This window comes from Wyeomyia smithii, chromosome 2 (assembly GCF_029784165.1).
Source record: "Wyeomyia smithii strain HCP4-BCI-WySm-NY-G18 chromosome 2, ASM2978416v1, whole genome shotgun sequence".
Classification (NCBI taxonomy): Eukaryota; Metazoa; Arthropoda; class Insecta; order Diptera; family Culicidae; genus Wyeomyia; species Wyeomyia smithii.
Window position 1 is genome coordinate 20,600,903 of NC_073695.1, and position 24,934 is coordinate 20,625,836.

General features: G+C 36.3%; 1 protein-coding gene across 4 annotated transcripts in view; it reads right to left on the reverse strand.

Annotated features, from left to right (window-relative positions):
- Positions 1-21,670, reverse strand: part of LOC129720813 (bifunctional heparan sulfate N-deacetylase/N-sulfotransferase) — a 328,426-nt gene extending 306,756 nt beyond the window's left edge. For all 4 annotated transcript variants that reach the window (XM_055672580.1, XM_055672583.1, XM_055672582.1 and 1 more), the window contains exon 1: positions 20,835-21,670. The gene's annotated coding sequence lies outside the window, so the exon portion shown is untranslated. The remainder of the gene's footprint in view (positions 1-20,834) is intronic.
- Between the last annotated feature and the right edge of the window lie 3,264 nt (positions 21,671-24,934).

The window sequence follows — 24,934 nt, forward strand, 5'->3', positions numbered from 1 at the left end:
ACAAGAAAACCCAAAAGTTTAAAATGCCAGGTTGAAGGTAAGAATAGCATAAAAATATCGCCACCATCATCGCCGCCGTCGTCCGGTCCGCCGGGAACAGAGTGGTGCGCGCGCGAGTCAATAATCCCGCTGTGTTTTGCTGTTCGAAATCTCACCCATAAAAAGAACGAATTTCCTCTGCTTTCCACGGTAGATTTGAGCGATGCCGAATTGGACAAAATATCGGTGGCTAGAAAGTGCTGACGTTCGGCTGTAACACATTACGCATTCTAACACACTGTGCGTGTGTGAGTATGTGCGGTCATCATCGTTGAAACCACTTGAGCTGCCTGCCATACGCATATGCTGTGCTGGATGTTCAAGGTCAGTTTGAAATATTCGCCACCAAACGAGCGCCAGATGGCATTCATGATGATGTGCTACGACGCGAGGATAATCAGTGGCTAAACTGCCAGCAACAGCAGCAGCAGCAGATGGAGCATTCGAAATTCGGTTCCTAGCAGGAGAACGAGCGTTCAATAAGCTCCTGTAGGTACATAAATGCAAATGACTTCGCAATGTGGAAACATATTTTCGATCGCACAGAGGTACTTGTAGGTTTGTTACTCGTAATCCGCTGCATAGATTTCACCGGTTGGTAGCTCGTTTGCAAAATTTGTGCTAAATAACTTGCGATTTTGTGGTAACCAACGCTAATTAACTTAGCTTTGGTTTGATTTGTATTATTTTTAAAACAGATGTTTCAAGCAAATTTAACTTTCTGTTGCTTTTTGTTGTAAATATTAACAATTATTTAAAGTAATTATAACGGGTTGAAACCTGATTTCTTTTCGTCATCATCGCTCGATTATATCTTTCACCAACAGGTGTTGTGTTTATTTTAGATTTGAAATTTGTTACGTTGAGCGGTTCCACACGGTATGTCAAACGCACATTCGACGCAATTTTCTCACCTTTGAAATGGTATTTCTTTGAAAGCATTTACATTAGAAATTAAGCGGTGCTCAGGGGATTCGCATGAAGGAATTTATGCATGAAATATACGTGGGAAGTATGCCGAAGTTGGAAGCTTGGTTTGGTAAGGCGCCATCAGGAGAAGGCACTACAATAAAATTAAATTTGAACTTTGCCTAGTTTGAAAAGCCTTTTAACATCACGAAAGGGGTGTCAATATAAATCTATCGTTTTTGTACATCAATTTGGCATCGATTTCGTAGTTGAAAATTAACATCAAAATGAACATGGGAAGATTTGTCTACACCTCCGCAACATATACATGCAGCAGAAACATTTGATCTACTGTTTAAATAATCTCGTATGGTATGTAATTATTTTAGCAGTAGGAATAAAATCATGACAAAAATGATTTATCATTGAAGAAAGGTTTCCTTGTTCTGAATAGACTTGTTGATTATACCTGCCGATTGCATGAGCTTTTCGTAGAAATGAAGCCAATGGTAGTAGTTAATATACTAAAGTTAATATACTAAAGTTAATATACTAACCTAATCAAGTAGTGGTAAAGGAATCAAATTATATTGTTCATATTATATTATATTATATTATAAATTATATTACAAATTATATTTTTCAGTAAAATGCTACTATAACATCTAAATTTCATGTACACGCAAAACTTTTCCTTATTACTTTAGGAGCAATAGCGCAAAATTACCTTTTAGGTAACAAATCCATTACTTTAAAAGCAATAAAATTCTTCCCCAATCAAGTAACAACACATACTGTCATATATTTAGCACGTGTTATGAGAGTACGACTATCTAATAATGGTCGATTCAACCACATGCAACGTTTTTTCTGTCGAAAAATGCTCCCTTTCCACCTCAAGTCCAAAAAAATCACACACCGTCGCATAAGTTGTACATGTTACAAGTTTTTTCAATCTCCAATTCATCCGGTGGGCGTGTATTAGTTCGCTCGTTGTATGCATACGGAGTAGCGAAAAAATATGACAAGAGCTGCCAAGCAACATTTTCCCCGTCATAGAGTATGCTAACGTTGATGATTTCAAAGAGTTGAAATGCGCCTTAAAATGACATCACGATCTAACGCAGTTTAGTTAGAGAAAAATAAAAACATTCGCTTTCTTGCGAGCTATCTACAGCACATAATCATTGATTCATGGAAACTCATTTTGACCTGTTTGAATATACAAAACTCGTGCCCATCCAGAACAATATTCGCAACTTCGGCAACTCTGGTCAGACAGTATTACATATTTCCATTTCAAGTAAACACTGGGGGACGAAACGAAAGTGTTTCTAATTGGACATTTGAGGTTGACGGTTGAGATTCTGATTATGTGTGGATGAAGGGAGACAAAAATGAACCAGATCGTTGCATCAATACAAATGCAGCGAGTGAAGTCTTGCCAACACATGCATTGCGGTGCTTGGCTGTATGTTCTCCTGCAGAAACACATACAAGCGTGTGGCCGCCATAATTTTTATTACTTTTTGTTTGTTACTTTTTGTGCATAATGCGCAGTCATAAGACACAAAAAGTAATAAAAAATTGCCCAAAAGTAATAAAATATTCCCCGTTTGCGTTGGGTGTAGAAACACTTCTTGTGCGAAATATTTGCTTTTAAGTTGGAATTATGGATGAATTACGAAGGCCTGTTTTATATCATGATCGAAACAGCTTACTTCTGAGACTTCACCGCTTTACTTTGCCAGTGCTTGATATAATAATGGATTTCACGTAGGTACAGTTCATGAAAAAGTTTTTGTTAAAAAACTTTTTTTCTGAGAGCACCCATTTTAGAATGTTAGGAATAGTTTTAGACAGTTAAATTGTCTACCTAAAACACTTGAATTCAAATGAATATGAAATAAAATGCCTGGTTCGATTGTGGAACATTTTTGTTCCGATTTATGATACACATTCTCTGATAAAAATAAACGATAAATTTGAATAAATTTACGTCGGATTTGCTGTAAATCATTATTTCTGAAAAACAAGACAGATAAAAAACTAGACAGATATTGTTTCTATAAACGTATTTTTTTATGGTTTCATGCGATAATAATGGTGAAAATAAGACATGGAAATCTATGTACCTATATTCGGGTTTTGTATAACCATGTTTATTTGTCTCGATTTATATAATAACTTGCTACGGGTGGTAGAGATATGGTTGCTTGCTACTTCCTGTTGGTTATATTTTTCAACGGACGACGGTTTCGAGTTGCTAGCATCGAACCCTTCTTGGTGGATTTCGCTTCGCCTTTAACTTTCGGAGGGTTCACGACATTGGTATTATCGTCAACTTCTGTTTCAACTTTAATCTTCTTGACCAATAAATGTTGAGCTTGCTGTTCACTAACACTGGAACCTGGCTGAACATCAATCAACCGGCGCTTACGTGGAATGGTTCGTTCCTGCGCTAATCCGAACCGCTCTTTCTTCATCATTATAACCAGCTGTTCTGAAAACGAAGATGTGACTGCAGTTTCTCCGGTTTTAGGCTCATCAGCATTGCCGGGAAGGTTCTTGAGCACTGCCTTCTCATTCAATGGGTAAATTCCAGATGCTCTAAGCCCAGCTTTCATATTGGTTTCACTATTCTCCCTAATTTTCACCAAAGACTTCTTCAGAAGTCAAGGAAAGATGTGTTTTGGAATGCATCCTTTGTTTCTTCCATTCGCTCAATGTATCTTTCCAGGCTTTTTTGAGAGGTCGAAAATAGGCAACATCGAGAGGCTGGCATAGGTGAGTAGCGTTAGGCGGCAGCAGAACAAAGCTGATATTGCTGGCCATGCAGGATTGTAGAACACGGAAGCTTAAATGTGAAGCAACATTATCGCCGATGATAATACGTTTTTTATCGTTACGTAGTCCGTTGAAGTATGGCAGTGCTATCGTGAAGAACCAGTCTTCGAACACCATAGAGTCGAACCAGCCTAATAATGCATTATGATTAAGAAAATGGAATTTATACTTATATTTCACATGTTACCAGATTTTGTGCGGTTGTATCTACAACAATCTGGTCCCCCTTCAGTCCAAGTTGGATACATGTGGAGAGCTGCATAAACGACATACGGTGGCAGCATTTTTCCATTGGCTGCCCCCGCAAACATTACAGAAAACGAGGATTTAGAATGGTCCATTACTGTGTCTACGTGTTTTTGGCCTCTTTGCACTACGACGCGCTTCGATCCCGGATCATCGCTGAAGTTGGTTTTGTCGTAGTTTATGATGTTTTCCGGAGGGACACCATCCACAGTTGTCGCAAGTTGTCGAAATAATTTTTGATCGTCTCAAGACTCACTTTGGCACGACTTCGCTTAATGTTTTGAGACAAGCGCGAAACTAATGTGTGCCTTCTCAGGAATGAGTTGATCCAATCTTTTCCAGGAGTGTTGTTCTTGAATTTGGTCTTCATTTTGTTGTGATCCAGGAATTGCTTGACGAGCTTCTTTATACAATCAGCAGTCAGCGGAAATCCCCAAACGCCAGCGACACGAACGTTATCAGCAAGATCGCATTCTTGTGCATCGGTTAGAACGGTTGGTGAACCAGGTTTCTTGCTGTACAAACCGTGTATTTTATGATACAACGTACCATACGGTATGCTGAAGCTCCGGGAAGCCGCAAATATAGATGACCTTTTCCACTGCACTTCAGCTACAGCTGCCTGTAATTTTTCGGACGTGTAGTCTAAATAGGTCCTTTTCTTGTTATCACACGACATTTCAGAGGTACAAATGCACTACTGTTATCAGAAAGCCAAAAAGAATTTGGAAATCTTGAATTTGCACTACCGGAGGAACTGGTGGTGAATGATTTGTCTATAAACAATGTGTTGGTCGTTATGGTTACGGTAGTGTATGTGCTCATGCGTTCAAAGGCCGTCTGATTCTAATAAATGGAGCAACCAGAATGAACACACCATGGTCAGATTTTGATCATTTTGGGATATTATTTTCAAAAGTGCAAGTTTAAGGGACACATTCACATTTTTATGAATGGAAAATTTATTTTTATGAATGTTTGTGAAAAATTTGACACTAATATGTCACTGACTCTAGAAACTTTATTCAAATATTGCTTCTTGGGACAGTTATATAAGAAATATATGATTGTTTGAGCACCTTATAAGATAGTTCTAAATCAGAAAAACTGTTTTTTTCCAGTTTATTGCAAAATGTATCACGCAAACAACACAAAATCCAAACTGTATACAAACAGTAACACCTCAACTATGAAATAGTAGTAGAACAACTATTGTAAATATAATGTCTCATAGGTAATAGGTAGTTATGCACAGGATATCACGCGCTATCAATGTTACCCGCACTATCAAAGTTTGCCGCGTTTACGGTACCATGGAACGGGGTGAAATTGATCAATTTTTATAACAATTTCCAATTAATTAGCTTCATGTACGTTTTTCCTAAAATAGTATGAATTTAAAACAAGTACTGGTATGTGCTCTAGTAAACCTCTATGGCTATTGGTGAAATTTCTATCGTCTACTTCATGAAATAAATTCAATAATTTTTTAAGGTACTATGAGGTAAATTGGGGTGAAATTGATCACCATTGAAATCCATACATTCTTTTGGCAATGTGCTTTTTTTCGATATGCTAAAGATAAATGATGATTTCTGTACTGAAAAATATCATTTACAGCTAGTTTGAAAACGAAAATAACGATATTTCAGGTTAAAATTTGTTTATTTTGGGTCACGAGCTACTTGTTGCTAAATTTGCTCTTATTTGATCGTCATCAGACCGATTTTAATTCGGTTTGTTGCAAAACCTCAGAAACTAGCTCTGAAATTAAAATATTTGTGGTTTCCTGCGAATTCATCAGTATTTCTTTATTGGTATGGAATGATCATTGTTGAAAATTACATTTTTTGAGCTTTTATCAAACTTCACTCACTTTTCCAAATTTAACGTAATTAACCCTCAACTAAGATTACTTTAAGTAAATTTGATACTTTTTTTTGTTATTTGAAAACATGTTTGATCAAATTTGATTGAGTTTTGACTGAGTTAGAAGAATTTTTCGAAAATATGAAAAATTGCACCGGGCATGCAAGGGTTAACTTTGACCGGTATGTGAGTCATGCAAAAGTTGCGTTTAGGGACACGTTAACATTGCCTAGTGTTGTAAGAACAATATCTTTTGATTAGTATTTTTTATCATGAATTTTCAGGTGATCAATTTCACCCCATTCCACGGTACCATAGTTTAAATTTTTCCAATCATGATTACCTTAATATTTACAGCGGCTTTATCGCTCTTAAAACAATTGTACAATGATGAAATTTGAGAAATGTTCTGATGAGATGTAAAAAATTATGCACGCTCTAGAGTAACTTTATCGCTAACCATTAAGTTCAAGTTTCATTACATTTCAGACATTTTCACAAACTGCATTTTCGGCCATGAAACAACTAACACTGCCTTCGTTCAAGGCTTCTTTAACACTTTTCCAAGTTTTTCAGCTTAATGTAATTTTAACTCATAATCTAGTAGATAGAATTCAATGATTTTTAGTAAAATAATGTTACTTATATTTTATGCGGATATGTATGCAAAAAAATATTTGAGTTGAATTCATTAGGAAATATTGAGAAAAATTGATAAAATTCTGTTAAAAAATGCATTTATACTAAATCACTAAACTAAATTAATTTTTTTTTCGAAAGATAGCGCGCGAATGTATGCCTGAAACAATAGTATATATCCGGAAATGTTTGACATATCGGTAAGTTCGTTTCAAACAAACAAACAGAACATTGCAATATGGCTGAAAAAAATTTACCACCTCCAATATTTTTTCGCAAAAATAACAATCTTAAACTGAAATCTAATGAAACTGATGGCCAAATATTAAAAAGAAATAGTTTTTTTAACAGGGGAGCCTAGCGTTGTTGGTAACATCTCCGCCAACCACGCTGATAGCCTGGGTTTGGACGCCTAACGCTGACATAGGGGACGATGGTTGTGGACTGATGAAAAATAAGCGGAATTTAAAAAAAATAGTTTATTGCTAAAGACTTACCAAAATAAAAATTAGGTGAAATTTATTATTTTGTTTTGAAATATACGCATTTATTTTAGTCCAACTTTTCTAGCTTCCACTTTGAGTCTGGCGTAGATTCCTCCGCCGTCGCTGAGTTTCTCGTAATAATGTCCTGGTCGTCTGCGGAGCCTATAAGTTGACTACCTTTGCTGAGACTCGTGCCTCTCGTTTCAATGCCCGCTCGTCGGATTACACCCTCAAGAGCAATGTTGAACAACGTTAAATCTCCTTGTCTCAACCCTCTGCGCTCTTCGAAGGGATTCGAGAGTGTCCCCGACACGCACATGGTCTAAGTCGTGTCAGTTTATCTGTAGTAAAAGTAGGAAAGTAGTAGGAAAACCGTAGTCGTCCATTATTTTCTATAGCTGGTCTCGATCGACTGTATCATACGCTGCCTTGAAGTCCACGAAAACATGATGTATGGGCACGTTGTACACCCGGAATTTCTGAAGAATCTGCCGGAAAGTGAAAATTTGATCTGTAGTAGCGCATGCTTGTGTGAAACCCGCTTGGTACTGCCCTACGAATTCTTTCACTAAAGGAGATAGACGGCGGATTAGAATCTGGGAGAGAACTTTGTTTGCGTTGATTTGCCGCGGCAGTTGCTGCATTGTATCCGATCGCCCTTTTTATAGATGGGACATACAACTCCTGCCATTCATTCCTCCGGTAGTCTCTCTTCCTCCCAAATCCTAGAGATTACCCAGTGGAGTGCCGTTGCTAGTGCCTCTTTTCCATGTTTATAGAGCTCTGCCGATAGCATGTCCTTGCCGGCGGCTCTGTTGTTTTTGAGTGACCCAATTTCCCGTTTGATCTCCAGGATATCGGGAACTGGGACACTACTGTCGTTTGTAGGCACTCCAAGGGTAACTTTCCTTCCGCCCCCTTCCGTTGCTCTGCTATTGAGGTGCTCATCGAAGAACTGTTGCCACCTGTCAACCACTTCGCGCTCGCTTGTGATCCCCCCACGTCCCTACACATATCTGGACTCGGTGTGTAGCCATTACTGTTGTTTCAACTTATCAAAAAACTTGCGCGTAGCCCGAAACCGTTACTTCAGCTCCTCACAAAAGAGAGGCTATAATCTGAATAAAGTGTTGTTGGTAATTAGTGGCTAAATAAACTTGCAAATTTTGTTTCAATTTTTAGATATCCTTTGAATGGTTCGCTAGTTCTGTCACCAGCAATTAGCCGTTCAAGAAGTATTTGGCAAAATATAAGTCAATATGAGGAAAAAAAAACAGAAAAAAATACGATTAACATTCTGTAGTAAGAAGAATACACATCACAGCACGTTAAACGCTTCAGTATGCTTTAGTTCAGTTCCTTCCTAGTTTTAGCTGAGTTTCAACTGAGTTTCAGCTCTACTTCAGTTCAGTTCCAGTGGAATTCAGTTTCCATCACAGCTCAGTTCTAGATCGGTTTCAGCTTAGTTCTAGTTTAGTTACTTTTTTGTATAGTTACTGAAACTATCCGTTTCTACTCAGTTTTAGTTCTGCTTTAGTTCATTTGCAGTGCGGCTTTAGATCAGTTTCAATTCAGAGAAAGTTTAACTTTAGTTTTTGTTCATTTTTGCTTTAGTTTTGTTCAGTATTAGTTTTGCTTTAGTCTATATTTTGTTCAGTTGTAGTTCTGTTTCAATCTAGTTTCTGTTTAATTTTAGTTTAGTTTTGACTCTGATTCAATTCAGTTTTAGTTAGGTGTCAGCTCAGTTTCAATTTAGTTCAGTTTTAATTTAGTTTGAACTTCATTTCAGTTAAGTTTCAGTTTAGTAACGATTGAGTTTCATTCAAGTTTCAGCTTAGATTCAGTTCAGTTTAGTTTACTTTCAATTCAGTTTTAGTTTGGTTTCAGTTTAGTGTCAGTTCAGTGTTGATTCAGTCTCAGTTAAGTTTTAGTTTTTTTTATTCCCAATTCAGTTTCAGCTAACTTACAGTTTTTTTTTAGTTCAGTCATAATTTAGTTTCAGTCTAGGTTCTGTTAAATTTCAGTTTCAGCATATTTTCAGTTCAGTCATAATTTAGATTCAGTTCAGTTTTATTTAAATTGCATTTCAGTTTAAGTCTTGTTTTTGTTCAGTTTCAGTTTTTGTATAGTCTACATGTTTCCAGAACAATTTCCAGTCATTTCCAGTTCCATTTTGTTTCAGCTTCTGTTTAGTGGCAGTTCAGTTTAGATTCAGGTTCATTTGTCTTTCAGTTTCAGTTATGTTCTCTTCCAATTTTAGTTTAGTTTTAAAACAATTTCAGTTCAATTTAAACTCAGTTTCAATTAAGTTTCAGTTCAGTTCAGTTTTAGCAATGTTTCAGTTCAGTTTTAGTTTGGGGTTCAGTTTAAATTTAGTTTAGTTTCAGTTGAGTTTCAATTTAATTTCAGTTCAGTTTCAGTTCGGTTTCAATTAAGTTTCGGTTCAGTTTCAAATCGGTTTCACTTCTGTCTCAGATCAGTTTCTTTTCAGTTTAAGCTTAGTTTCAGCTCAATATTAGTTCAGTTTCAGGTTAATTTCAACTTCAATTGAGTTTTGGTTTTGTTTTAGTTCAGTCCTAGTTCGGTTTCAAATCAGTCACACTTCAGTTTCAGGCTTTCGATTTCAGTAGAGTTCCGGTTTTGTTTTAGTTTAGTTTCTGTTCAGAATCTGTTTGGTTCTAGTTCAGTTTCAATTGAGTTTTAGCTTAGTTCAAATAAGGTTGCAGTTCAGTTTCTGTCTAGTTTCAACTAAGTTTCAGTTAAATTTTGGTTCTGTTCCAGCCATTTTTTTGTAAGATTTGGACCACTGCGTCCATTGTTTTGATCTTTTGTGGTATTCAGTCTAGTTATGATTTATTTTCAGGTCAGTTTTAGTTCAGTGGCAATTTGGTTTTAGTTCAGTTTTAATAAAGTTTTTGTTCAGTTTCAGGTTAGTTTCAGTTCAGATCCAGTTCAACTCTGGTGCAGTTTGAATTTAGTTACAGTTCAGTTTGAGTTGAGCTTCAGTTCAGTTGTAGGTAAGTTTTAAGTTGGTTTTAGCTCAATTTTATTTTATTTTAAATTCGATTTTAGTATGATTTAAATTCAGTTTTGGATCAGTGGCAGTTCAGCTTCAATTTGGTATAAGCCTAGTTTCTGTTCAGTTACAGTTCAATTATTATTTTGTTTCAGCTCAGCGGCACTTTAAGTTCGGTTTAAATAAGGTTGCAGTTCAGTTTCTGTTCAATATCTTTTCTGTTTCAAGCAAATTGTTGCCTAGTTCAGTATAGATTGAGTTTTAGTATAGTTTTCTGTTCAGTTTCGAGTCAATTTTCGGTCAGATCCAGCTCAAATCAAGTCTAGTTCAGTTCTAATTGAGGTTGAGTTTCATTTCAGTTCAGTTTAAGTAATGTTTCAGTTCAGTTTTAGTTTTAGTTTGAGTTTAAGTTTAATTTCAGTTGAAATTCAATTTAGTTTAAATTCCAGTTTTGTTTTAGTTCTGTTTTAGTTTAGTTTCTATTCTGTCGCTGTTCAGTTTTAGTTGAGTTTTAATTTGGTTTAAGCTCGATTCCTTTTTATTTACATTTCAGTTTAGTTCAATGTCAGTTTGAAGAAGTTTGCAGTTCAGTATCAATGAAATTTTGGTTGTTTCAGTGCAGTTTCAATTCAGTTTCAGTTCAGTTATAATTTTTTATGGACTTTCTCACTACGGCCAGTATCGTTGATCTATCGTGAGATATGCCCGGGTGTTTGCTGTATCCCACACTTCTATTATTAGCATTACCGCTATTGAGAAGTGGCATGCTTATTATTAATTTATCGGTGCTTGTGTGTAATGTGATTTCACCCTTCCTTCTACACACTTACTGTTCTACTTTACCTAGTCCCGTTCCTCCTGCCAAATAACACCAATTATAATTCCCTGGAGAAGTTTCGTCGTGCATCCTTCTGGCCAGTTTTGTTGATAAGAGGGACCTTTTGCCTTTCTCCTAGAAAGGTATGGAAAAATCAAAGGAATAAACGTGGTCTCAATGGCCGAATGTTATATACCACTCGACCCCTTTCGACGAACTGAGCATTTTCTGTATGTATGTATGTATGTGTGTATGTGTGTGTGTGTGTGTGTGTGTGTATGTGCATCTTTTTTTCTCACTCACTTTTCTCAGAGATGGCTGGACCGATTTTCATAAAATTGATTGCAAATGAAAGGTCTAGTTTTGCCATAGGTTGCTATTGAATTTAATTGCAATCGGATTTTCAGTTTAGAGGTTATGTATCAAAACGGAAAAATCACGAAACATCAATATCTCAGAAACCACACAACCGAATTCAATAAAACTGGTTTCAAATGATCGGGATGTCTCCAGAACCCTTAACTTTCAAATTTCGTTATGATTGAACATATGGTTCAAAAGTTATGTAAAGAAAAGTTATCCTGAGGTTGTTTAAACTCACTCATTTTTCTCAGAGATGGCAGAACCGATTTTCACAAAATTAGTGTCAAATGAAAGGTCTAGTTGCCCCATAGGTTGCTATTGAATTTCATTGCAATCGGATTGTAACTTTGTCCGTTGTTCATAAAAATGTGAAATCACATAATGAAAGTAAACATATCGACTTTCTCCTAACGATCACTGGCTAATCAAAAGGTAGAAAAGTGATCCAAATGGCTGAATGGCTTATACTACTCGACTCAGTTCGGCGAATCGAGCATTTTCTGGATGTATGCATGTATAGGTGTATATGTTTGTGTGTGGGTGTGTACGTATGTATGTGCACCTTTTTTTTTCGCACTCACTTTTCTCAGAGATGGTCTGACCGATTCTTTCTATCTTGGTGTCAAATGAATGGTCTATTTGCCGCTTAGGTTGCTATTGAATTTGATTGTAATCGAACTTTTCGTTTTGGCGCTGCGTCAGAATGTGAAAATCGCTCTTATATCTCAGAAGCTATGAACATAGTTGAATTCAAATTAATGGGCTTTTAAACCCTTAAACAATGAATTTCATAATTTTTAAACATGTGGTTTGAAAGTTATAGAAAGTAATGTAACCCGCAGACTGTTTAAAACTATAGTTACGATCAAAATATGTGGCTTCAACATCATTTAAATTTGATATTGTACTATTTCAATGTTTGCGGCCTTGCTCAGGATTGAAGTTGAAATAAAAAGTCATTTCTATCATTTCACTTTTTGCCTTCCTCCCAGAAAGGTATAGCAATCACTGCAAAAACTAAAGGTTTGAAAGTGCTCAAAAGCGCTATATATATATATATATATATATATATATATATATATATATATATATATGTGTGTGTGTGTGTGTGTGTGTGTGTAACGCTCTCCCAATCTCACTCGATTTTCTAAGAGATGGCTGAACTGATTTCAATGAAATTAATGAAAGGTCTAGTTGCCCTATAAGACCCTTTTGAATTTTATTGTAATCTGATTTCTAGTTTTGAGGTTATGTATCAAAATGTAAAAATCACGAAACATCAATATCTCAGAAACTACACAACCGATTTCAACAAAATTGGTTCCAAATTAACGGGCTACCTAAAAAACCCTTAACTTTTGAATTTTATGAAGATTGAACAGGTGGTTCAGAAGTTATGGAAAGAAACGTGTTCTGTAGACTATTTAATCTCACTCATGTTTCTCAGAGATGGCTGGACCGATTTTCATAAAATCAGTGTCATATGGAACGTCTTGTTGCCCCATAAGACCCTATTGATTTTTTTGCAAACGAATTATTATTTTGCCTGTTATGTTTCAAAATGTGAAATCCAGCTATGAAAAGAAACATATTCCGAAGACTACTTGGACTCCCACTTTCCTCACTCAGTTACGCTGGCCCAGAAAATACTGCGATTTAACTGTATTTCGAGTTAGGCGTTAACATAAATCCTGAAAACTTTTCAGAAGTTAATTCGAACTTTGTGCAGCATTATGACTTGCTCGTGCATCAAAGTTGCGTCCCTTTGCTCTTCTCCAGCATTTTTACATCAAACGCCGAAATTTGACAAGACCAAAATTTCGAGGAAAAGGACAAAAAATTAACTTCAAAACCTGGAGGAAGTGACCAAAATTTTACTTCAAAACCCAAAATAGAAATCGGTAAAATGGTCTTGAATTATATTTTTTATATGAAAAAGCTTTTCCTACACATGACTTGAAAAAATCGTTCAAGAGAAAACAGTGTTTTTTAAATTTCTGTTGAACTTTTCGAGAAATTGAAATGAAATATTTGCATGAAAAAATCGATAAGAATCGAGTTCAACTTGAAACGCAAAAGGAAAGTTGGTTTTGGATTTCCGCTTGAAAATTTAGAATTTTACTTTTTTTCTGAAAATTCTTTATATAGGTAGTATTTTTCTAGAGACCTTTTAAAGTTTGTTTTCTCCATGCTCGAACAACCATCAATGTTCAGTTTACGTTATGCAATTATTTTAAAATTTTAAAATATTAAAATTTTTGAAAAACTTAACTTTTTTAATATAAATAATTTTTATTTTTTTTGCCTAAAAAGTTGCTTTCAGCATTGAATACTTGTTTCGAAAGGTCTAAACTACTACCTACAACTTTACCGAAAACATCACACTAATCAAACAAATCGTTCTGGTTTCGAAAATAAACTTTCAGAAAATTTTAAAATCTACCATTTGTTTTTTTCCGCTCCGTGTTCAAATTATCATCATTGTACCATTTTGCAGTTTGAAAAAGAACATATAGATTTAAAAAAAAGCGTGCTGAGCTGCTGGAATATGTATTTTTTTTAAATTTTTTTTTCCACAAACAGTTTTTTTTTCTTCACACAATATTGAAACTACTATTTTAAACTTTGCCGAAAGCATCACAATAATATATTCTTAATAATCAAAACAGTTTCTAACATATATGTAAGAATTTATAAATGATGTTTTAACTATAACCGCTTTTTCGAAAAAAAATTGCCAATTTCCATTCTCATGACTCCGGACCGGACTCCGAACCGAACCGGAACCCGGTTCTTTATTTCAAAGGTAATTTACGATTCCATCTTAAAAACTTTCCAGGCCAGCATTTTTTTTTTAGATAACACCAGATCTCGACGTTGATGCAATTCTAAAACAAAACTTATTTTGTTTTGATGAAAGTAGTCAAGCTGGTCAAAGAAAGTTACTTTTTGACTTTTTGATTTAAAAATTGACTGCTGATGGAAAATGACTTTTAAGGGACCAACTTGCATCCATGCACCTCCAACTCCTCTGCCTCTTAGTCTGCTTCCTGCCGTCGCTTTGTTGCATTTTCATGCTTGTCTACTTCATTCTGCACTCAAGGCCTCTACTCATTTTGCGTAAGAGTTACGCGCATATTGAGTGATTTGTTAACGGCGAAATCTCCAACTCCTCCATAATTTGTAATTACATCATACACAATACCTTGAACCAACGAAAAAAAACTTAGTCAAAAATCCCGATTAAATAGAGAAATTCCCGACTTTTTCCCGCATTTTTCCCGATGTAATTTGATTCCCGACTTTTTCCCGCATTTCCCGTTTTCCCGATAGAGTGACCACCCTGAGTTAAGCTATCAGTTCAGTACTAGTTTACTTTCAATTCACTTTAAATTAGGTTTTAGTTCAGCTTTAGTATAAGTTCTGTTAAGTTTCAGGTCGGTTTTGGTTCAGTTTCAATTTAGTTTTAGTTCAGTTTCATTTTAGTTCCAGTTCAGTTTCAGTTGAGTTTTGATTTGGTTTTAGTCCAATTCCAATTTATTTTCAGTTTGGTTTCAGCTTAAATTACACTGAACTGAACTGGAAGTTCAGTTCAGTATAATTTAGTTCAATTTTAGCTCAGTTTCAGTTTGGTTTTGATTTGTTTTCAGTTCAGCTTCAGTATAGTTTCTATTCAGTTTCGTTCAATTTAAGTTCGATTTTGGGTTTCCCTTGTAGGAGCTTATGACCACTGTTACCATTAGTCAGATATGAAGATAAAGTTTTGAAAAATTACAATGAAAAGATTTTAAACATTTAGATGAAGATATTTTTATAGTGTAAATGCCACAAGTCGACACAGATTTTGCTCTAGAATTAAGAAAAATGTTAAAGATTATAGCGTTTCAACCATTTCTGGAAATTTTGGTGCTTAAAACTGCGTTTTGGTGCGGTTAATTGCTCGTCAAGTTTGACGTTTTACGTTCTCCTAAGAGAAAACTTTACGCATTTGCAAGCTTGCTGAGAGCCCCAAATTTCTCAGGAATGGTAAAAGCTATAATCCCTCTTTTTTTTTTTAGTTTGAACTCTTGGGTAAATTACTTTTGCTTTTGTCGACCAGTGTTTGTTTGTGTCCAAATATCAAGATGCTGTTCGCCATAACAAAGTGCCCATACGAAAGAAACTAGCTTGTTTCGAAATATAAACAAATAAAAATTAATCAATGTTCTATTCAAAATTATGTCTAGCTTCTCACATTTCGCATGTAACTTATGTTTGCACGAATATTCGACCATTAATTCCACTAATTTGCAGACATCAACAAGCAAAAACAAACTTTCCGCTCTTCCTAATGTGAAGCCGTTCGTAATCTGCTGCGCTGATTTGATGTATCCATTTTTCCCAAGAATGAAGTCATCTCCTAGCAACGGTGCGTATCGAAGTTGGCACAAATGGATGTTTTAATGAATTACCCTCGCTTAGATCGAACCATGTTTATGCACATGTTCACGTTCGTCCAATTCAGGTTGAGTGGGATTAGTAAGGTCAGCCAATGTTGGAAGCTCAAAGGTATCAAAATGTGAGCCGTGTTTATGAATCTATTGACGATCATAAGCGTGGGAGACCGCAATTTAAAATTCAATCTGTTTCGGAGAGACTGTAGGCGAAATCTTCCCATGTTGAATTACAGAAATCAAATATCGCACTCACAGTGCAGTACAGAAAAAGCCCATTTTATGCTGTAAAATTTCAATTTTGATTCGTTTACCAAATTTGCTATTCCATCGCAAAGTACCGTAATCGATTTATTCTCTATATCTGGCGAGAAAACATAAAATACAGAAAAATTGTCACCCGTTCCGTGAACACCTTCGCTCTTTCCACCCCCACAATAACAGAACCGGTGTTCAGCAATTCACAGTTGATAAACATTATCCCAATTTGTAAAAACATCAACTCGTTGAATCGAAATCTACATTCACCTCGGCTGGGTGTCGGCGCTTTCTGTTGCTGCTGTCCGATGGCAGAAGGTTGCAGAGAAAAACAGAATTTGCATACGCGAATGACTTTCGCTGTGTGCGGGGAAAATAGGGGCACCTTCTTCCCGACTGGCACAGATTACAACTGCGACTCCATCGGTTGAATGCAAGTATAATTTTTGGTCGATTTGCTTCGTTAGGAGAAACCAATAACAGTAGCTGAAGGAAAAAACTCACAGGAGTTGCTTTGTTACAAGCCAATCAATTCGATCCGAACGTGATCCGATATCTTTTGCAATTAAACACAATTAACCAGAATTGCTCGGGGTGGTTATAAAATGCGCAGTTATTTATGACTACCTTTTTTCGATTAAAAAGGACCATAGCTGGTGTGCAGGACTTTCCTTTTGATGGAGGATTTCTCTAGATGACTACCGATTATTTGTTTAATTTATGCTTAACCTCAGTTTCTTTTATACCTTTTTCTGACTTCCACACCAAAGAGTTCGACATTTCAATCATGCAAGCCAAACTTATTCTAACGTAATCGAAAGTCAATCTAACCACTTTTTCAAATAGTTGACATTTCAACATATTCAACATTCGTACACGATATAGTACATACATACGGCAAGCCGGCGGCAAATCTATTACAACTTGAATTCCCATTTACATCTTCCGCTCGATTTGTTTGCTTCCCTCAATCTGCTTTGATCATTTCTCCATACCGGTTGATGGTGGTGGTGATAATCTGCCCTCTGCATTAGCAAGCAACGGAGCCACACTTCACTGCTCCAAACAGCGACCGGCCGGCCTCTGGGTCAATCGAAACCCTAGGTCCAGCGATCACGCGTATTGCAGAGAACGCAACGTAATCTCCAATGGTTCCGCCTCCGCACCCTACCGATACAACACAACATAGCGCACAGTCTGTATCTTCCTAGTCCATTTTCGGCCACATTTCGGCTAGTCTAGCGTTCTCGCGCTACGCGAATCGGTTTGTTTTCCTAATCATCGACGATTGTTTGCTGTAATTAGAGCCCATTTGCGCTGATCAGCACTTAAACCGACCGGATTTGCTTCCATCTGTGACTGACTGGCTGGAGTGACCCGGTCAGCGATCAGAGATTGGAAAACGCGATCGGCGAAGCAGAAAATTCGCGCGGAGGTTGAGGCTTTCAGCTGTGTAAAGTTGAGATTGCTCTCCAACCGCCCGAGGACCGGTTTTCGGAAGGCGGCACGACAGCACTACTGCTCTGGAGTCGATTTTAAAGCTATGTCATGCTACTCACCAACCGCCAGTCGGATGCAAAGCAGTCACGAGGAAAGGGGGTAGATAGCGGCTATGACGGTCCCGCTGTGGCGTGGGTTCACTTGGAAGGTGATGAATGATAGGAGAAAATAATGCCAAGCGTCTCGTCATGTTTGACATTTTCACAAAAACGGGGAATTTAGATTGCAAATGCATTTTGATTCTTCGTTTTTCAGGTTAATTGTTTATGACAAGTTTAACATAAACAAGTTTGAATAAGCATTATTAATGTGACTGAATAACAGCTGTTTGTACCGGCCATTAAGATTTACTAATTGAAAACTGTATGAAATGATTAGTTGGTCGGTGTGCGACCAGACCGAGCCAAGCGCCACTTTTTTAAAAATTGAGTTATTAGCACCAGTGGATGTGCAAACTGATAATCTATGTTCCATTAAAGAATAAAATCATTTGAACAGTTCATGGGCGTGTTATAATATAAAATATCTGTAGCACTTTGTGAAAAGAACGAAATTGCGTTCGACCAGAGTGAACCGTAAACACAGACATGGCATCTAAAGAAAGTGATTGTTTGTGATTTAAAAGCAAACTTTGCGATTTATTTTAACCAGTAACTGATTTCTCCGCTTCAGACAGCTCGTTAATAAGACTGTCATCAAAATTAGATAAATAAACAGCCAGCTGGTTTTCGTAGAGCCGAATTTCGTTTCAACGGGCACATCACTTTTTTTCAAGATCTTGTTGAGCCAGACCGAACCAAGTGCATTTTATTTTCATTTGATAATTTTCGAATAAAACTTTTTTTTTCTTGTAACAAACATCAGGACTGGATTAATATACGTTAAATCAATAAATTTTGACAATACCCGCTTCAAAATACCAGAGCGTTTCATATTGATACTATTTTAACACTTAGCACTTGGTGCGCTTTGGCACCAGGAAATAGAGCAACAAAAACAAAGTTTTGCTTGTCTATCAGCTGTATAATTTCTGATACAGATTGGACTGAGAGATGAAGCAGCGTTGATATCTATGTATTACGTTTGACTAGTGAGAAAAATTAACTTGTTTAATAGTCAAGTTGATATATTGTAGTAAATACGTTTGACCAGATCGAACTGAAGACCATTTTTTTAAATTTTTGTTCGACCAGAGTGAACTGAGTGCATAGGTGTCAATAATCAAAACTAAATATTTTATCAATTATTGCTATTTTTTGTGAATTTATAATAACAGGACATTCATTGAGCCCTGTTCATTACGTGTTAACATTGAATTAATGATAAGTTCAAACACGATTAATTTATGGGTGGTCAAACTTCAAATGCTAATTACTCAAAACAATGTGTTTGGCGCTTGGCTCGGTCTGGTCGCACGCCGACCAGTTTATCTTGACATAGACATAGAAAAGCAATAATCAATAGAGTTTCTTTGGTGAAAAGTCATTAACATAGAAACTTATATTTGAAATTTGAAGACACTCTGGTGCTAATTTAGTATATTTATGGCAGCCATCATGTGACAGAACAGAAGTTTTGCTTCGATTCATAACCATGGATCCATCTCCTTACAGTAGAGACCAAATAACAATCGAGGAACAACGGAGACAACCCCCTTAGACAAAAGCGAAAACAGTTTTACCCGCTGGCAATGTTATTCGCATCGTTTTTTTTAGAATGTGCGTGGGATAACTTTCATTGATTATATTCAAATACTACAAGGTATACAACCCTAGGGTTGTATGAAATTGTGTCGTGGGAGCAAACACTGCAATTAGAGGGATTTTCAGTTACAAAGGTTACAGAGTCCGCATGTTTTACCAGCATGTTTTCCTTCAAGACATTAGCTTTTATTAGGTTCTAACAAAAGGCTAACGAATTGTTTGAAAAAAAAGGGTTGTTTCAAACCTTCCGAGAAACCTCTAGATTCGATGCATCAAATTAGTTTAAATTCAAGGAAACAAACACTGACCTTTTGTGACGGGAAGACTCTGTCATATTTTTATACTGATATAGAGCATGTAACAGTAAATGGTTGGTGTCTACTCATGTCGTCTGTGCTAGACATGCTCGCATGTGATTGGTTAATCATTCGCGTGAATTTATCCTTGAAACTTTTTATCATTTTTTACCGCTCAGCAATGAAATGATCATGATAACTGGGGTAATAGAAAATTGTCCAACATTTTATCTATCCAACAACTTATTGGTTATTGTTATCCACCATGTGGTTATGCTGTTATTATCGTTTGGAATCCGACGAAACATTTGCCAGTTTCATTTCCAATTTTACAGAATGCATCCCAGTAAAGAAAACAAGGACGTAGTCCCACATCAAAATTCAAGCTATAATAATTACGATTCTTTTGAATAAACGATTAAAAAGAATAATTGATTGCAGAAAAGTTTAGATATTTTTTCTTCCTACTGGCGAAAATGGAAAATCTCTCCCAATGCTTCTAAAACTCAAATGATATTTTTTCCTCATAAGACTAGGGCTTCTTTCCTCAAGCCAAACAATAATCACGTTGTCAAGATGAATGGGGTTATTTTAAGTTGGTCTGACAAGGTTAAGTACTTGGGACTAATTTACGATAAAAAACTTATTTTCAAAGAGCACATTGAGAGTATACAAGCCAAGTGCATCAAATATACGAGATGTCTATATCCTCTCACTGACAGGAATTCTAAACTTTATTTAAAGAACAAACTTTTGATTTACAAACAAACTTTTAGACCAGCAATGCTTTATGCTGTACCGATCTGGTCAAGTTGTTCAACAAGGAAGAAAACGCTCCAAAGGATTCAGAATAAAATTCTGAAAATGATTTTGAAGCGTCCTCCTTGGTTTGGCACACTCGAATTACATAGACTTACTGGTGTTGCATCATTAGAAGCTATGTCAAATAAAATTATTAACAATTTTCGACAAAAATCGTTGCAATCCTCAATTGCTACGATAGGCTCTCTTTATAGCCAATAAGTTAGCAATTTAGTTATAAATTTACTTCCCCTTTTCTGACAAGTAGGTTTAAATCCCTATAAGTCGTAATTGCGAAAGCAAACAAATCCTAACAACTAAAATTACAAATTTCTAACAGTGTCGAGAAGTCACCATTTGTGATTGGACACACATACTCATTATTTACTAATATTTATCATAAATACTTAAGCTACTAAAAAATCCTCCTCCTAAAAAAAAAAGAATAATTGATATAAATAGAACAAAAAAGGTTAATAAATTTAGACTAATCTTTCCAGAGCTTGTGATATATCGAGAATTATCATACTCGCTCTTTAGTTAAAAATAAATTATTGCCTTCAAAAAGGCACATCTAGCAGCATGTAGCAAACACACACACAGCCGCACTCACCTAGAGGAACTGTCAAAATCAATGAAAATTTCCAAGCTTCTGCAGCGCTGCGATTCTATTTTGCGGTGTTATTTTACTTTTGTTTATATATAGCCCTCCCGCTCTGGCCTTCGCTGCGGTCCGGCAACATGCTCACTGTGCTACCTGCTCACACTTTTATGAATTATGGGTCCTCTGGAAATCACTGATTTATTTCATTTTATAAACAATATTATTTACACCACTTATTTGTGGAACCTTTTCGGACTGTTCCACCACAAAATCGACCAACAAATTTCACATACGATTCGAATCGACACTAATTGAACACATCACTGACAAACGGTAAGAGAAAATGCACAGGAATTTCACGGTGAATCGAAACACTAAGATGATTGGCACGTCGGAAACAACGCAACTTTGAATTTTATTTTCGCCAACATTCGTCACTCGTGCGATTATCAGGTTCACCAGTGGAAATAGAAGACAGTAAATTATTTTCTGTAGCAGCCTACGATTCATTCATTACAGCGACCAACAATCAACTTCTTGCTGAAGGGCATACCCAAGGGGGTATCCTTATGTCAAAAACACACAGCACAGACCTGGTTTATGCTTTTACTGTCGCGGATTCCACCTCTCGAATGTTACTATCGAAGGAGTGTGTTTTCTGCTTTGCGAAGCGAAACATTTCACTGGAGTCACTGGCGTTACTACACAAATCGAACCCCGCGGGAGGGTATTCCGGAACCGACGATGAAGCTGTATTCACAAAGAGGCCTACGCGAACCGCACCACGTCCGGACCAGTCGCGTTCTCTACAAAAAGTGAGAATCCATGCGAAGCAAGTCCTCCTTTCGCTCGCAGCTTTCATTGAACGAAATTGATACAACAGTGTGGTGTTGGTGTGGAGTTGAATTGTGCGATGTTTTTTTGGTTTTGTTGTGACCTTTTGCTAAACATTATTCAGGGAAAGCGAAGCGTCAGTGCAACGTCAAAAGTAAAAGAGGAGCGAGTCAACTGTGGCATTCGATAACTGTGGAAATGTACACACTTAATTGGTGGTATCTCAAAATGTGGAGAATTAGTTGTGCAACGGAATTTGTAGCCTTCGAAACTTAAGATAACTAAATGTAAAGCAACATGTCAAAAGGATCTATCTACTTTTATCGATTTTCTTGATTGACTTTTTATTTGTTTAATAGTTCAGCTAAAGTAACTATTCCCAACGTAATTTTTATTTTAAAAGCTAGATTAGATTTTCCGCTATCAAATGGTGTAAAGGATATATCATGAAACGTGTTTAATAAGTCGTGGCGGTTGAAAGAAACCGATCGATAAAAAAATCGATCAAAGCAGATAGATCCTTTTGACATGTTGCTCTACAAATAATGCCCTAGAATCCTAGACAACACTAGTCAAAACGTATTGCTATGATGTTATCTTCTTACGCTGAAGAAAGAACGTGCAAAACCAAAAAATAACTTTGTACGCTCGTACTCTAAATTGTGACGAGTCGGACGAGTAACCCTTTCACCATTTTGTAGTACTAGCCTGAAACTTCGAAATGGCGGTGAGTGTATGCTTCCGGGCGTCCCCCTTTTTCTCCAATCCGCAGTAGAAAAATTGATAAATTATTGTTAAAATTGCTCATATCTTCAAACCAAAAGGAATCTTAGCATAGTGTCTTTATCGAGGGAATGTGCTATGAGTTATAACATCGAGTACAACATAGAAACGTCAAATCTGATGTTTTTACTCTTTTCTGTTCTCTTGCTTGTGTTTGCAAGAGTTTTTAACTTAGATTACATCACTTCTTGGATAATAACCAGATCCACTGTGTTTACTTAAGAAGCGCAAGGGCTAAGCCCCAACCGAAACAGCAAAATAATGAAAATAATCCGACCGACATTGACGTTTTTGTATCAGGTTTGATGTTTTCGTATCAGGTTTGACGTTTTCGTATCAGGTTTGACGTTTTCATATCAGGTTTGACGTTTTCGTATCTTCGATGTTATACTTTGTCAAATGTACAACGAGGGATAGGAAAAGGCATTCCCTCGGTCTTTATAGAAAAAACATGATAAGGCCTAAAATTCTATAAAACATTGCACACTTAGTTTCTTTTACCGAACTCAGCAATCTTTTTAACGAGTTCTCAACAGCTGAGCCACCAGCAATCTGTTCATCAATTTATTTGCTTGACGAGTGCTCGGTAATTTTTCATTCTCGCTGAAACGTCAAACATAGAAGATAGCTCAGTAAAAATTTACGAAGCGTTCATCAAAAATTGCTGCATGATTCGGTATTTACAAAGCTGACTATTCGTCAAGAATTACCGAGCGTTCTGTAAATTTACAAAGCTGACGATTCGTCACAAATTACCGAGCATTCTGTAAACGTAAAGTTTTTTCATGGTTACGAGAGAAATATGAACCATTTTGAAAGTTGCTATTGCAACTGTTTAATAATTTTAGAAAGGAATTTCGGATTGTTTAGATCGATTATACTGGTGTTCCCAGCACATTCGAGTAAAAACTTGATACGTTTAATGTTATGATGAATACGCTTTTTGTTGCAGGCTTCTAGTAAACTGCTCTCCTGTGGAGGAAAAATTTCCATATGCTGACTGAATAGATCGTGTACCTCCACGTCGTTTTCTTGTAGATTTGAAAGTAAGATATCCCTTTTTTTGAAAATCACACGCGAAATACTTAAAAACTTAGCTTCGGAACTCTGAATATTTGAAAGTGGCGAACATTCGATGTTTCGTTTTGACAGAGGCAGAAAAATTGCCGAACAGTATAGTAAAAAAGTAAAAAAGAGTTCAGTTAAACAATTGAAGAGTTTTCAGCAACACCTAGGAAGATGCTGACAGATCGTCAAATATTTACTGAACTTTATGAAAGTGCAGAACATACTTTAGTTTACAGAAAAGGTCAGTAATGTTTTCTGCTGAACTCGTCAAGTGCCTTTTGCATAACGGTAATTCGGTAAAAACTTCAACCGTCATGAGTTATTTTTGAGAAAATTACAAAATGATCAGTATTTTTTCAAATTTACTGAACATGACCGTAATAAAAATTACTGAACAATTAAAACGAGAATAAGTGTGTGTATTTAGAAAAAAAAATCAAACAAAAAAGTTAGAAGCGAAAAACTGATTTGATAGACATTGTCATACAAAACTGAATTTTTTTTTCAAATATATAGTACACAGAGGAAAAGTCTTGTTAGCAAAGTTGTTTGTAATGTTACTATCTTTGCTAAAGAGGCTATGGTTTTTGTTGCATAACACCATAATATGAGCAATTCATTGCAAGCAGTTGCTTTGAAGACACTTTAGTCCTAAAGCGAAGCACTTAGCCACAACAGAATTAAGTTTGCGAAATTGATATTTTCAACCACTGTACGCCCCAACCTTTTTGGTATCACAGCACAAGCGAAACGTGAGAAATGTTGTCATATCTTGATGTCCATTTGTTTTGCTGGTTTCGATAGTTAAAGTCGCAGCGCAAGTTGGACTAGCGAACTCCACGTTTGTGCTTTAGCGACAATAGGTTGGGGCCAATCATGTTGCACAAAAGATCCCGAGCACTAGATTCGATTTGTCGCGATTCGACCTGAAAACTGTTGTGACAATCATAAACAAGCAGTGATGGGCACCGCTAAACGAAAATTTAAGTCGCTAACCGGAAAATTTAGCTCGATAATCGCTAAACGCTAAACGCTAAACCCACATTAGCGGAACTTTCGCTAATCACTAATCGCTAACTTTTTAATATGTAAATAGTCATATCGCTATATTTATTGCTCGTGTTTTGTAAGATTTGGACCACTTTGATTTGTTTTGGTTAAACAAACGAAAACAATTACTTACAAGAATAACAAAAGTTATTTAGCTTGCATTGAAAATAGATACTCTTAGGAATGTTTTCATGAAAATTCAATTATTTTCTGAATCGAAAAAGTAGAACCAAACTACCAACTTGTACGATAACTGGAACTCCATTCTAGGGTAAAAAAAAACTGACAAAAGTAACTTTCGCAGTAAAGTATGTTCATCTTTCGAAGCAATTTACGTACGCCATCAGCAATTCACAGTTTTTCTAAATATTTCT